Source organism: Portunus trituberculatus, chromosome 16 (genome assembly GCF_017591435.1).
Source record: "Portunus trituberculatus isolate SZX2019 chromosome 16, ASM1759143v1, whole genome shotgun sequence".
Lineage (NCBI taxonomy): Eukaryota > Metazoa > Arthropoda > Malacostraca > Decapoda > Portunidae > Portunus > Portunus trituberculatus.
This window is the reverse complement of record NC_059270.1, coordinates 7,996,216-8,011,215: the sequence shown is the minus strand read 5'-3', so window position 1 is coordinate 8,011,215 and position 15,000 is coordinate 7,996,216. Positions and strand designations below refer to the sequence as shown.

Sequence of the window (15,000 nt, the reverse complement as noted above, 5' to 3'; positions counted from 1 at the left end):
AATAGGTATTAAAATAATCTTCATTATTACTGTTATTGCATCCATTATCTTTGAGATGATGCTGCAGAACAGCCTCGTAGCGGAGACAAGGCATACGAAAGAGAGAAGAGGTAGGGCATGTAAGGGCAGAACGAGGCGAGGCAGGGCGGAGCAGTCGGGTGAGTGGGGCGGCTGGTGGGTGTGTCCAGGTAGGGGAGGCGTCAGTAGGGTCAGGTGAAGCAGCTGTAGGCGGGGAGGGTGGACCAAGTCAGAGCAGCGCGTCCGAGCCGTGCGGGAAGGCTTCAATCAATACGTGGTTGCAGGAGGTGCCGTGTGGCACCGCCACCGTCGCTATCGAACTTTCCTGGCACGGCAGTTGAGAGCGTGTGGAGTGGAGGCGTACACCGACACTGCGTCCCAGCACGACCATCTCCCACCTGAACTGCACGTGGCACACTACACGCACCCATTATACATCCATCGCTCAAACCTGCGCCCGGCTATTGTAGGGTGAGTACATCACAGGCATATATGCAGCTTAGAATGAATGTTAGTGGAATTTTGGTGCAACGTCGTGGTGACTACTGCCGCTGAAGAGGGAATCAGCTGAGAGGCACACGTCTCGCTGACGACTCCCTGTTCAGTAGGATCCTGACCTAATACAATGTTGTGTCAAGTCAAGATTTTTAGCGATTTTTTCGTGATTACTGAAATGACAAAGATGCACGTAATCGATGCGATGAAAACAGGAAACACTGCCAAGAACCTGAATGGATTGCCAGAATACCGGTACTAAGTGGATGGGTGGCAGGGAGTTGGGATGTACTTTTGATTCGGCTGATTTAAAGGGGATCAGGACAAAGCTGTGTGCCACTGAAAACAACACTGTACTAGACAGTCCCTTCAATGCGGTCAGAAGTTAATGTATAAAATTGGCAAAGTCTGAACGGATCAAAAAAAGTATAAGAAAAGTTATAAAAAAGTCCGAAAAATGAAATAGTTTCTTGAATGCAATAAGTAATGTCAAAACAAAACTGTGAACCCTTATGACAACAACGAAGTAAGGAAAAAAGTAAATACTCCAAAAAATCTTACATGTACAGTGATCTAAACGTAATCACTACGATGTAATCCCTCCACGAACTTTGAAGACGTAAACAAAAACACTGACTTCGATCGCGCGTCCTCGGCGTCACACCAAGAGCTGCCAAGTACTCCTGCCGGTGCGGAAGTGGTTCTTCTTTCAGGATCAGCTCAAAATTCTCGCACAAATTCTGATAGAACAGAAAAACAAGCGTGGGCAGGATGAGATAGACAGGTGATTAATAAGATCCTTCTCATACAGATGTTCATGATGCTATATCTTAAGACACGTAATGCTTCCTCGTTCACGTAAGAGTTTTTTTACGTCACATTGGAACACGCAACTGTTACACGACATCAGACAAGTGTACATGACACCTACCAGTCAGATTTCCAATGAAAAATTGGTTTCAGGTAGAAAAAAAAAACACTCGTACTTGTCTATGTGACCTCGTGTCGTGCATTGTTTATATCATGATTATTGTTGCTGCTGCTGCTGATGATGATGATAGTGGTTGTAATACAAGCGGTGAAACTACTAATCTGTGACCACGATGATTACGAGTGGGACAAATAGGAGGAAGAGGAGGAGGAGGAGGAGGAGGAGGAGGAGGAGGAGGAGGAGGAGGAGGAGGAGGAGGAGGAGGAGGAGGAGGAAGAGGAACACAACGACGATGAAATAAAAGAAAATGATACGGTGAAACAAAAAGAAAAAAAAAACAAATTGAAGTGTAAATAAAAAGAATACAGCAAGAAGAGAAGAGGAATAGATACAGAAAGAGGGGAAAGGGAGGAGAAGGAAGAAGAAATAAGAAAGAAGTGGTAGTAGTAGTAGTAGAAGTAGTAGTAATAGTAGTAGTAGTAGTAGAAGTAGTAGTAGCTGTTGATTATGCTGTAGTTGTAGTTGCAGTTGTTGTCGTTGCTGTTGTTGTTGTCGTTGCTGTTGTTGTCGTCGTTGTTGATGTTATTTTTGTCGCTGTTGATGATAATGTTGTTGGAGCTTTAGTTGTTTTTTATGGTTTGTCATTGATACTGGTGATGAAGATTATGATGATGATGGAGGAGGAGGAAGAGGAGGAGGAGGAGGAGATAGAGGAGGAGGAGGAGGAGGAGGAAGAGGAAGAGGAAGAGGAAGAGGAAGAGGAGAGAGGAGGAGGAGGAGGAGGAGGAGGAGGAGGTCGTACATTGAGATTAAAAGCTTTGAAGGATAATGAGCAAACTGAAACCGAATAAGATCGATGGGGATGACAAAGGAGGAGAAAAAGTCATGTGCATTCATGACGAGCAGATGAACAAGGCCTCGCATGTAAACAAGCGAGTAAATGAATGATGTTACATGTCGGTCTGGTAAGCTATTCTATTATACAAGATTACACGAGAGGCGGACAAATGGCTCGAGCAAGAAGTTCCATTTTGGTCTCCACCCACCCAAGGAGTGACAGAAAGATGATTTGAACCTTAGTAAATGGAAGACTGAAGTGGGCTCTCTCTCTCTCTCTCTCTCTCTCTCTCTCTCTCTCTCTCTCTCTCTCTCTCTCTCTCTCTCTCTCTCTCTCTACTCTAGAAGAAAAATGCTAAGACAAAGATCGTAATGATATATAAAAAAAAAATAAGAATACAACAAAATGACGATTGACCAACAAACGGCAGATCATGAACACTTAAAACATACCGTGTATTACCACCATTCATAATGGCTATGGAAAAGGAATGTAAATGATAATGATCGATAAATAAAGAAAGAAATAAGCAAATAACCAAAATGAATCATACAAAAATAAACGGAAAGAAGAAAAGAAGAAGAAGAAGAAGAAGAAGAAGAAGAAGAAGAAGAAAAAAATCACGTGACGTCTCGCCATCATGGCTACCCAAAAATACTTAGTGTGGCTGACCAAAATACCTGCAAAAGATTAGCAAGGAGGGATCAGCCTGATTTTCTTTCACAGTTGTATTTCTTCATTGTTTCTAAAGCTGAGAGAGTAGTGTATTGTAGTAGACATTCACTGAGTCTTTACATACATAACCTTCAATAATATATATGTACCATTTCTACTATTTCTACTACTATGTACCATTTCTACTACTATCCTTGATATTTATCTGTCAGCCAACAAACCTGCTTATCTGCATCTATATAGTACGTTCACTCACAACCGACCTCACCTGCAATCCAGCCTGAACTGAACTGGTTTACGTCTGGCAGCGGGCTTCATTGACCGTCCTTTGATATTTTGCTTTCTATGCCTCTACTATATTGGTGAACGCGCCGCACAAAGCCTTGTTACATGTAAGGAACTGCAGGGACAGGTGTTCGTAGCCAAGCGAGGATTGTAATGAGTCACCTACTCACCATCTGGTATGATTGCCACAAGGCACTTGTTTGGTGACTCATGACTTAATGACACCTCACAAATTGATGTTTACTTATGGGTTTTTATGAGGATATTCTTCTTCAAAAGAGGAAGTGCTGTTGAAAAAAAAAGTCTGTTGTTTGGTGTAGCTATATAAATATAACAAAAATTTCATGTTTCTTTTTCTTTTCTTAATTTTTTTTTTTCTTCTTCTTTCTTCTTTTTCTTTCTTTTCTTCTTCATCTTCTTCTTCTTTTCCTTGTTCTGTCTTCTTGTTCTTTCTTCTTTTTCCCTTCTTCTTGTTTTTCTTTTTATTTCTTTTTGTTCTTCTTGTTCTTTCTTCTTTTCTTTTTTTTTTTTTTTTTTTTTTTTTTTTCTTCTTTTTCTTTTTTCTTTTTTTTTCTTTTTCTTTTTTCTGATTATTATTATCGTCATTATTTCATTATTTATCTATCTTCCTCTAAAAACAATGTTATAATTATATTGCGTTGCAAGTTATTTCAGGTGTATTATGAATAGCGTCTGACACACCTGTTTGTATACACACACACACACACACACACACACACACGACTGTGCGCATCGCATACTCCCAGCTTTGAAAGAGGATCTTAATTTGTGTATAAAATCTTCTTTAAAACAACTTTGTTTATTTATGGGAGTGTGAACTGAACTGAAAGTTTGAATTACGCTGAAGTTGCTTTATGAGAAAAAGGAGGAAGGAATGTGAGATGCGGTGGATGGGGCGCGGGAACGAAGCTGGGATGGTAAGAAAAGGACGAAGAAAACGAATGGAGGGGTCGATGGAGGGATAGCGGAATAGAGGGGATGGGGAGGCGGTGTATGTATTACATGGCGAGGGAGGGACGTTTAAAGGATGGACGACACGATGAGGTGATTTCCTATAGTGTTGCACCTTTACGAAGTCAGGAGCATGGAATCGAAATGAAGACTACTATTAGTGAAGGCGTAACAAAACGAAGAACAAGAGAAGATTAGTTATGTCATACGGTGGGAACGTGTCAATAACATACAGATGACTACTAACTATACGGAATGCATTTAGATATGAAATGCATGAGATAAATGTATTCAAATAACAAAGAATTACAATTCAAATAAGAAAAAATGCTGTAAACTCGCAGCATTTCAAGATAATGACCAAAATCTCCAAGACCTTGTAAAAAATCAGAGTGCCTATGCTGCTCATGTCTTTCAGTATGGCGAGTTACCATATTGGTGGAATAGCTTATGCCTAAACTGTTTCATAAAAACGTCTTTACATTTCGAGTGACCAAAAATTTTTTTGAAACAAGTCAAAACAAATCTATATACTTTAATGGTTCTATATACTAAAATGTACTAAATAGCTATATAAAAGCAGATGTGTTATTAAAATATTACCCACATTTGGCAAGCTTGCTTATCGTCTGTCTTGGTAAGCTTGCTCATTTATGGTTTTATTTCTTTTAAATATTACAACTACAACATCTTCGAGTACTGAGGATGAAATCTTGTCATGAAAATATCTATTTATCTTATTTATCAACTAATTTAGTTATCATTTATTTATTTATTCATTTTTTTAAGATAATGGATTATTACCTATTATAAACATCTTATCTTTGTACTTATGCTGGCCTTCCTCTCACACTTTCCCTTCAATCCTCTCCATCTCTTTCCCACTCCATTTACCGTTCGTATATCCGTTCCCTTTGCAATCATTACATATCATGCATCCAAACCCTGCAAGGCGCCAGACCACATGATGCTGAACACAAGCCGTAAAGTCTTGTGTACACACTCGTAGATAAATTGATCTTTCGAAGTCTAATTATTTTCTCGTGTGTGTGTGTGTGTGTGTGTGTGTGTGTGTGTGTGTGTGTGTGTGTGTGTGTGTGTGTGTGTGTGTGTGTGTGTGTGTTTGCGTGTGTGTTTGTGTTTGCGTGTGATCAAAGAACATTAGACAACCGATAAGCTGGAATAAAGCAACGCCTCTGATACGGAGGGAAGGGCGGGAGAGAGGCAACTTTAATACTCTCCAGCCACTTGGAGTCACAATTCACTATATTATGCGAATCTTCCTTAAATTCAGTGTTGTAATTCGCAATTTTGTAACTTCCACTCATACTATCGTTTATTATAAAGAAAGTAGTGAATTTTTACTGCTATTTTGGGACAGTTTACTTAGCTAGTTTTGTAAATGACGGCGGCACTTAGGAATAAATTAAATACCATTCCGTAATTAAAAGCAAGTACTCGTGGATAGTTAAGATACGTACATTACACTTTTTATAATTAAGTGAATGGACAAATATCACATAAGATAATATAAACTATTACAAACCATAACACTTTTTATATTTAGGTTGAATGGACAAATATCACGTAAGATAACAAAAACGATTACAAACCAACTAATTAGTTACATTCAACAATGGAATCCATGTCACCATGTCCAAAACTGAGTGGCATTGTTCTTAGGGTTAATTGAGCTGACTGTGCCTTATGACAAAGTAGAGGTGGTATTCTTGTGACCTCTGAGTGAAACACACACACACACACACACACACACACACACACACACACACACACACACACACACACATAAGCAGCAGCTCTATTACAAATTGATTTTATCGATAAGCTGTTTTATCGCATGATCTATGGCTTAATATTTATAAAAATAAAGATATATATATATATCAGAGTAGATACTGCTATTTTTACGGTTTTGTATGGGAGCAATGCAAAAACGACGCGTTCTCTCTGCCTTTTTACCATTGCATTCACAAATCACACCACTACTTTACGAGTTTCCGTCCATTACAGTGCGCTGCTTCTTGAGTGACGCAGATGCGTAAACATATTTGAACTGCTATGCACTTTACTGTGTTTTTTTTTTCCTTATACGTAAACGCATAATAGGTCGGTTTTAAAAGCAAAGAGATATAAGTTATTCATGGTTCAGAGGACACAGATGTTATTGCAAGTGTTATATAATAAAAGGGGCTTTATGTAATTATTTAGAACGATGAGCACTAGAATAAGGATAAAAAATCGTGGATGCTATATGTTAAAACAAAGCTGAGATTAAATATTGTGTACTAGAAGGAGGCTAATGGGGTTATGCGAAATTTTGCACACTAAGATGTAGTAATTTAAATTAGAATATTGATTTTACAGCATTTTCCCAGCAATCTGACGATTGTGGTCTGATTTTTTTTTAATGAATCTTAACAATTTTTTTTATGTAACAGCAGTTCGGCTTGTCACAAAGTAATAAGGATATTTGTGATGCCAAGAAGTCATACTTCAAGGAGAGAGAGAGAGAGAGAGAGAGAGAGAGAGAGAGAGAGAGAGAGAGAGAGAGAGAGAGAGAGAGAGAGAGAGAGAGAGAGAGAGAGAGAGAGAGAGAGAGAGAGAGAGAGAGAGAGAGAGAGTATGAAAAAAAAGACTCCATGAAAATTCTTTTGCGGATATTTTCAAGTAAAGCTGTTCCAAGGATGATGATATAATTTCCTCCCCCTGGTGGGAGTCTCGGGAAAAATGCGAGCTCTTGGAAGGATTACGGAAGGCTTAAAGACCCAAGTTATTTTGGGGCCATAGGCAGTTTGCTAGAATTTTATACAGGTTTTGTGACTGAATTATAAGACTGGATACTTCCTCAAGTCTTTACATTGGAATTTTATTGCACGGTAACTTCAGACAAGGTGATTAATAAGACCGCCTGGTGATAAGCAACCACAGCGACGAGGTCATATGGTGCCAAATATCAAAAACTTAAAATAAGAGAGATTAGTAGCTTTTTTTATTTTTACTATTGTCCTTTGCAAACATTAAGAACATTGGAATAAAGAAAATGCATGAACGTAGACATAGAAAGGAAAACGGATAGATTTGATCTTTTATAGTTCATAAAACTTTCTCATTAAATGTAAAGATATTAGAATATAGAGAAGAAAGTGGAATAGGATATAGTTTAGGGGAAAAAGATCGATGAAACAGCATATCAATTCTATACTTTCGTAAATGTTTCGACAGTATCTCTCTCTCTCTCTCTCTCTCTCTCTCTCTCTCTCTCTCTCTCTCTCTCTCTCTCTCTCTCGACTACGGAAACAGAAGAAAAACAATTTCTCATCTTCATATTACCATTTCCTTCACCACTACCAAGCATGCAGTTCCCGTCCTACAGTAGCGTAAATATGTGATCAGCAAGTGGGGAGGGAAGCCAGCGGGGTACTTTGTCAGTATTAGCAGCTCATGAACCGTGTGATGGATCTTTAACCAAATAATCGCTGAAAATTGAGTTAGGGTGTGGTTTGATATGCGACGAATGGTCAAGAAATCTGTGGAACGTCTGATTCACATGATGAAGAAAAGTGCATAAAAAAGTGAAGAAAAAGATAAGAGAAGGCTAACCAAAACTCGGTTAACGTAGAAATTGTCAATAGGGTTGATTATCTTTCCTACTCATTATTATTATTATTATTATTATTATTATTATTAATACTACTATTGAAATTATTATTATCATTGCTGTTCATGTTGCTGTTGTTGATCTTTTTCGTTGTTTCTGTTGTCATTGTTATTGCTGCTGTTATCATTACATCATCATCATGGTCATCTTTCCTACGAAGTGATTTTTCTAATGATCTTGTGTATATCAATCATGTGGTGTTGAGCTAGAATATTTGCTGTTGTAACAAAAGCGGCGACAAAACTAAATAATACTTCTCTTAAGAGGTACTGTTTTTACCCCTCATACAACACACAGTTCTCGTAACTAGGAACACAATTATTTTTTTCCTTTGCAGTGGCGGGATCCAACACTTAACTTCTGGCTAGTGCTGAGGAAGCGGCAAATAAAATTCAATACGTTTTAACAGTTGCATGATTAGAATGATACACAAAGTACGGACAAAAAATGTAATGAGAGAGAGAGAGAGAGAGAGAGAGAGAGAGAGAGAGAGAGAGAGAGAGAGAGAGAGAGAGAGAGAGAGAGAGAGAGAGAGAGAGAGAGAAAGTGCCACAAAGACAAAAGTAACATATACAGGTTTTCTTTGATATTGGCTAGACAAGCTGAAAAAAAAAAAAAAAAAAAAAAAAAAACACGAATAACACATAAGTAATAAAAAACAATGCAATGAGTGGAAATGTGTGTGTGTGTGTGTGTGTTTATAATGGAGTGAATGAGAGCTACTAGTTACCACCAGACACACAAGCAAAGAACACAACGCATCAAGGTAAAACTGTTAAAGCGATAGGTTGAAGCAGCGAGACCCTTGCGATCCGCTGGCTGCACGCGACTCGACTCTGCACGGCAATTCTTACTTTACTTTTTTCCTCGTATGTTCTTCAACAATGCGGCCTCCCTGATACCGCTGGTCAAGGTTGACTTATTACTGAGGTAGTGTCAATATTGTTGCCTTCACTTCTCTAGTACTGCTTGTGTGTCCGCATGTCTGTTTCTTTCTGTTTGTCTTTTCTTTTTTCTAGACTATGAGTATAATTGATCAATCTATTTTGGTCTATATGTTTGTTTTTATGTCTTCCAGTGCCCGGTCTCTCTCTCTCTCTCTCTCTCTCTCTCTCTCTCTCTCTCTCTCTCTCGTCATTTATCTAATCAGAAGAGTGAAACTGTACGAGGCCTATTTTCTTTTCCAAGATAAGATGCTTCACTGTTTTTTTTTTTTTTCACACTGAATAAGTGATGACTAGAATTTAATATAATGAGAACAAACTAAACAATTATATCGACGTGAACAGATCCCATAAATTTCTGAAGTAATTCTGAAACATAGAACGGTGGAATAAGATATATTGTAATGTTCGACATGAAATTACATGACGTCAAATAACTGACATATGAATACTCCCAATAAGTGAATAATCAATTACCATGATATATGGTGACCATTTTGTCATGAAGAATGAATATTACATAAACCAACTTACATCTTACCTCTATGAATAATCTTCGTACATTATTTCCAGCACATTTGAATACTGATCTATCGTACAGTTCACTAAGAAACCTCAGATTTACATGATATTTAAACACCAAATGCTTCATAAAACGGATACACTTCTATATCTGTTTGTTTTCGTACCGTATTCTTTACTTGATTAGTGAGGTATGATGTAAACTATGTTCGGGGCCCAAGCCGCTCACATTCATTTCATCAATACTCAATAGACTTTCAATACTACTACACAAAGTCAGACAAACATATGGGCGTGCGCGCATACACACACACACACACACACACACACACACACACACACACACACACACACACACACACACACACACACTCCTTTTTTGGATTCCTAAACTCATCGCAATTTTATAGATATTCACGTTATTAACCAAAAATAAATAATATATAGACGTTTACAGAATCCTCGTAAAGCAATATTAGCAGTTCATTTAGCCTAAAAATAAGAAAAAACTGACGGCATGAATTTACTTGTCACGTATTCTGATCTTTGCTTTTTGCTTTACTGATTTTGTCAAGTAACTGAGACTATAGTATATCACGGTTAAGGGGACTGAAGGCTGTTTTCAGACAATTTACTTATAACTTTTGATAATATATACAAGCAACAATGGAGAATACCTTTAAATAAAGTTGATATCCAGTTGAAAAAAAATCTTACTATATTGTATATCTAATGTGTACAGCACGTATAGTCTCTGAAGGGTACGTTGACAAAGTACACTGATGGAAACTTGAGTCCTCGTGACCTCAACTATAAGGGTAGGTGTATATTTATGAACTGAAAGTCTTACCTACGTGTCATTGTGAAGTGGTGATTCTGGCCAGTGTATAGTAGAATCTTTTTCATGGATAGCACTTTTTGGTAGCATTATTTTCATAGTTGAGAATTTTCTTGTAGTCATAAGAAAAGTAAACACGAAACTGCATAAAACCTTGTACAAAAATTTTCTTTACTGTCAATATTTGGATGATTAGAAAAGAAAGTTAGGTTCCATAAACGATATTTGCTTTTGTTTCTATTAAAGTAAAATTTTGAGTAGTCTTTTTTTTTAATTAAAGATAAAGTGAATATTCTTACGATAATGCTGAAAACTTGCATATATATTCATCTTTATTGTAACTCTTACAAAATATCAAGCTTCAAAAGTGAAATTCAACTGTCTTCAGAGACTACGACAGATTAAGGAGTCATGTTAAAAGTGCGATAAATTGTTTCTCGATAGTTAAATAGATTTGACAAGTATGGATAACGGCATTAAACCAGAATTTTCCTCCCAAGACAGATGGAGCGCTGTACTAATAACTCGTCTGGAATATAGGAGTATCTAGTTACAAATCCTTGATACAACCCTAGGAAACACAACACAAAGTCCATGAAGCAACAGCCATATATATACAATACATTCAATGATGTGAGAAAACCGAAAAAAAATTCCCGTGTCTATTTCAGTAGCACGCCATGAATCCAGTTTGATTCTAACAGTCATTACAAAATTTCACGAAGTTCACCAGTATATTTTTCGCTATTTAGTAAGTCACCTAACATAATCATAACGTATGTTTTCTACTGTGACTAACTAATACATGATTCGATGTAGGTTGGAAGCTCACTGAAGTAGTGAATAGGCTGATTTACCTTCCTTGACTCGTGTGTGTGTGTGTGTGTGTGTGTGTGTGTGTGTGTGTGTGTGTGTGTGTGTGTGTGTGTGTGTGTGTGTGTGTGTGTGTGTTTCCGGTGTCGTTGATGGTGTATTCTGATGATAAAACAACTAACAAGAAACAAATTTGATTACCACTATAGTGCTACATCTCTAAAATTTATCCCGATTTAGCCTATAATCTCCGAGAGCGATGGTGGAAAATGCGAAAATAAACAAAACCATGTAATTGTATGTGAATCTAACATTTCATTTCTATAATACTCTAGCGGTAAAGGGCCACACGTTATCATTACCCTTGTGGTTGAGTGTGTGTCGATGAAGGAGTATTTGAATGGTAAAGTGAACCTACATATACAAGACTTCACTTTAATAATTCAACCGACGCCATCACAGACTTAAGCTTCCAAGAAATAATATTTAAAAGCCGACCATCTAAGCCTCCACATATAAAACCTTCAGGCAATGTAGGCTAAAAGTATAACACACACACACACACACACACACACACACACACACACACACACACACACACACACACACACTCTGCATATATTACATTATGTTGCGGTATATATGATGCGCGTGGTTTAGCAGTGAGGGAGAGTGGAGGAAGGGGTTAGTGGAGGCTACCAATACTCTCTATCTGTTACATTTAATTGAATCTATGTTCATGAAAGGGTGACGGGAGACTGGCTGACGTTTGGGTATTACTCTACCGGAATATTATGACATGTCACTAGACGGAAGCTGCAACAACAACAACAACCAAACTTGCATCATTGATCGGTTTGATGAAGAGAGTGGCGTAACTTGAGATTGATCCTGAAATACTACGATATATATTATTACGGAATATAAAATAAGATTTATCAATGATTTAAATCGAAAAGCAGGATAAGAACGTCTCTTGAATTACATGTATTAATATAAGTTGAATAGATACGTCAGTAAAGTAAAATTGAGTTTCATTGCACGTGCAAACAAAGCAGACTTTTTCATTTCCGTTTTCCTTATCAACGGAAAGGGGCTATCAAGAACCGCTGCACCACCAGCTACACACAACTCTCGCTTCACACATCACTTGAACGATAGCATAGAAAAAAAAAAAAAAAAAAAAAAACAAGAGAACAGAGAACAAGGTCTTTGCTGTCCCCAGTTATTCTTTTTATATCATCTATACATTATCACAGAAGATTCTTACAAATAACAAAGAAGTCGATTATTTTTCATGTCGAAACAGAGCCTACGTGTAGCAGTGCAGTAAACAGCAGAGCTTAGCTGATTATCTCCCACCACATGTCTGGAATTGATCCCCAGGTTATGAATTTAAGTTGATATGCGAGACTAAATTATTAGACCCTTCTTGAAAATGTAAATGACAGTTTCATAATGTTCTCGTCTTTTGTGAATCTTAGTTTCCTTTCTCTCTCTCTCTCTCTCTCTCTCTCTCTCTCTCTCTCTCTCTCTCTCTCTCTCTCTCTCTCTCTCTCTCTCTCTCTCTCTCTCTCTCTCTCGTTTATACATAATGGCATATTGGTGTAAAACAGTACATATTTCACATTAAGAAATTATTACCGTTTTTAACGAGAAATCCAGCCTGCAATGATCTTTGGAACCTACCACAGCGGTGATGTCTGAATGATGAAGTATCATGCTATCATGATCTTCACAGCAAATAATACCGGCGAGAAGTATGACTCACACAACACCGGGAATCTGTATTAAATTTTGCCTTCCACTAAAATAGAAAAAAAGAACTGCGTTGGTTATGATAATTTCAAATGAGCCAAGTTGACTAAAACGTAATTCTAACTCAACTTCATTCTTCCTTTCAGTGAAAGCAGTGAACCAATCGCCAAGATACGCAGTCTGTTGCGACATTTGTTAAAAAAGGAGGGAATTTTTGTATTATTCAAAACTTTGATAAAGGGCTTAAATGCAGTCTTGTTTTGAGGTTGAGTAATCTTATGCAATTATTTCCATTCGATCCTAAGCCACTTAAAAGACTCCTTACGAAAACCCGGCAATTTGTAGATTTTCAGCAGATCACATACCTAATATTAATTAAAGTTAACTATGAATGTTGCTCGACTACTCACCATGATTATATCACTAAACGAACTCTCGCATACGTACAAATTTGACATATGATTGTAAATTTAATTTCTTAAATGAGATATCATACACTTTTCAAATATGAGTCAAGCCCAAATCTTCAAACTACGGTTATTAAAAAAGATAAAAACGCTAAAGATGGTTTAAATATAGTTTCCTATTATTCTTTTAATCTCTCTCTCTCTCTCTCTCTCTCTCTCTCTCTCTCTCTCTCTCTCTCTCTCTCTCTCTCTCTCTCTCTCTCTCAGACACTGTTAAGTTCGAGATTTCTCTTTTGTTTGCTCTCCATTCCCTGCTCCCACATCTTCGGCTTCTCATTATCTTTCCCTGCAGTGTTACCTCATTCCCGCCCTTCCCACCATCCGTCTAGCCATCACACAATACAGCTTTTTACAAGCTGATCAGACTCGCTATTCTTGCCAATTTGTTTTCTAAGGCTGAAGTAATAACCACAAATCTCTCTCTCTCTCTCTCTCTCTCTCTCTCTCTCTCTCTCTCTCTCTCTCAATTTTTGTTTTGTTTTATGTCTGTATTAATCAACGTAATGGAGAACAGAAAACTAGGTAATGTGTGTGTGTGTAATTCACCTCCTTTTTTTTCACCTCGGTCGGCTGCTGGTCACCCAGCCAGTCTTCCCCATCACGGAGCGAGCTCAGAGCTCATAGACCGATCTTCGGGTAGGACTGAGACCACAACACACTCCACACACCGGGAAAGCGAGATCACAACCCCTCGAGTTACATCCCATACTACACATTAAGGCTCATTAAGAGGCTTGCTTGTGTGTGTGTGTGTGTGTGTGTGTGTGTGTGTGTGTGTGTGTGTGTGTGTGTGTGTGTGTGTGTGTGTGTGTTTGTTGGTTGGGTGTAAGTTTTATCATTGCTTTGTTGTTCTTGTTGTTGGTACTGCTTCTTCTGCTGCTGCTGTTATTTCAGACATTGCTTCTTATGACTTCCGTGCAATGGCAGTTCTTTAAACACTCTTCTTGTGCCTTAAAATATAAAGTAATTACTGTTACACAATGAAGAAGTAAAAAATTGAACTTGTTCTATATTATTCACATTCAAAAACTGCATACCACTAAACAAAATCGTCTCCTTGGTTATATGAAACATGAATACACAAACACACACTTACACACACACGCAAACACACACACACACACACACACACACACACACACACACACACACACACACACACACACACACACACACACACATACAGGCAGTACCGGAATAGCAGAGTTACTAGAGCCATGGAAGCCCTAGGAACAGAAGATTTAAGTCAGGTTGTTACGGACAAAACTGGGGTCGTGGAGGAGGCCATTCAGTGACAAACGTGATGCCAGTTTGCAAATAATAACATCCTGTTCGCAGCCATAAATTCTTAAATGTATTCGGTCGTAATTCAGGATGGTATTAATAGTAATTCCATTGTCAATGTCACAAATAAAGTAACTTACGGTACCCACGTCCAATCTATGTAGCGAATTTCTTTAATATAAAGCCTCTAAACTGCTAATGTTCAGTCAATTTGTAGGTTATGTAAGAAGGGACTACAGATCAGAGTACTTAAGATTGAGTGTGAACAAAAAAAAAAAAAAGACACATTGGAAAAAGAGTGCAAGTTACTTGACTTCTGAACGCGATTGTATGCAATAGGCCACCAGCGTGAGAAGCCTGTAAAATGTAGCGATTCAGCACGCGTGGTGACGTCCTAGAGGAGAAAGGGTGTGGAGAGCCAGTGCGCTGTGCTTCCATACACAAGGATTTGTTTTACAGATCACACACACACACACACACA

The 15,000-nt window shown here is 38.0% G+C and overlaps 1 protein-coding gene and 1 long non-coding RNA gene across 7 annotated transcripts in view; one reads left to right on the top strand and one right to left on the bottom strand.

Annotated features, from left to right (window-relative positions):
* Positions 1–15,000, bottom strand: part of LOC123504598 — a 194,863-nt gene that overhangs the window by 67,591 nt on the left and 112,272 nt on the right. The gene's annotated exons all lie outside the window — the stretch shown is intronic.
* LOC123504597 (complexin-like) overlaps positions 305–15,000 on the top strand; it is a 792,775-nt gene continuing 778,079 nt past the window's right edge. For 2 of the 5 annotated variants that reach the window (XM_045255252.1, XM_045255253.1), the window contains exon 1: positions 311–489. The gene's annotated coding sequence lies outside the window, so the exon portion shown is untranslated. Of the gene's footprint in view, positions 490–15,000 lie in introns of all 5 variants that reach the window. The other 3 variants (XM_045255259.1, XM_045255254.1, XM_045255258.1) reach the window with 3 other exon arrangements.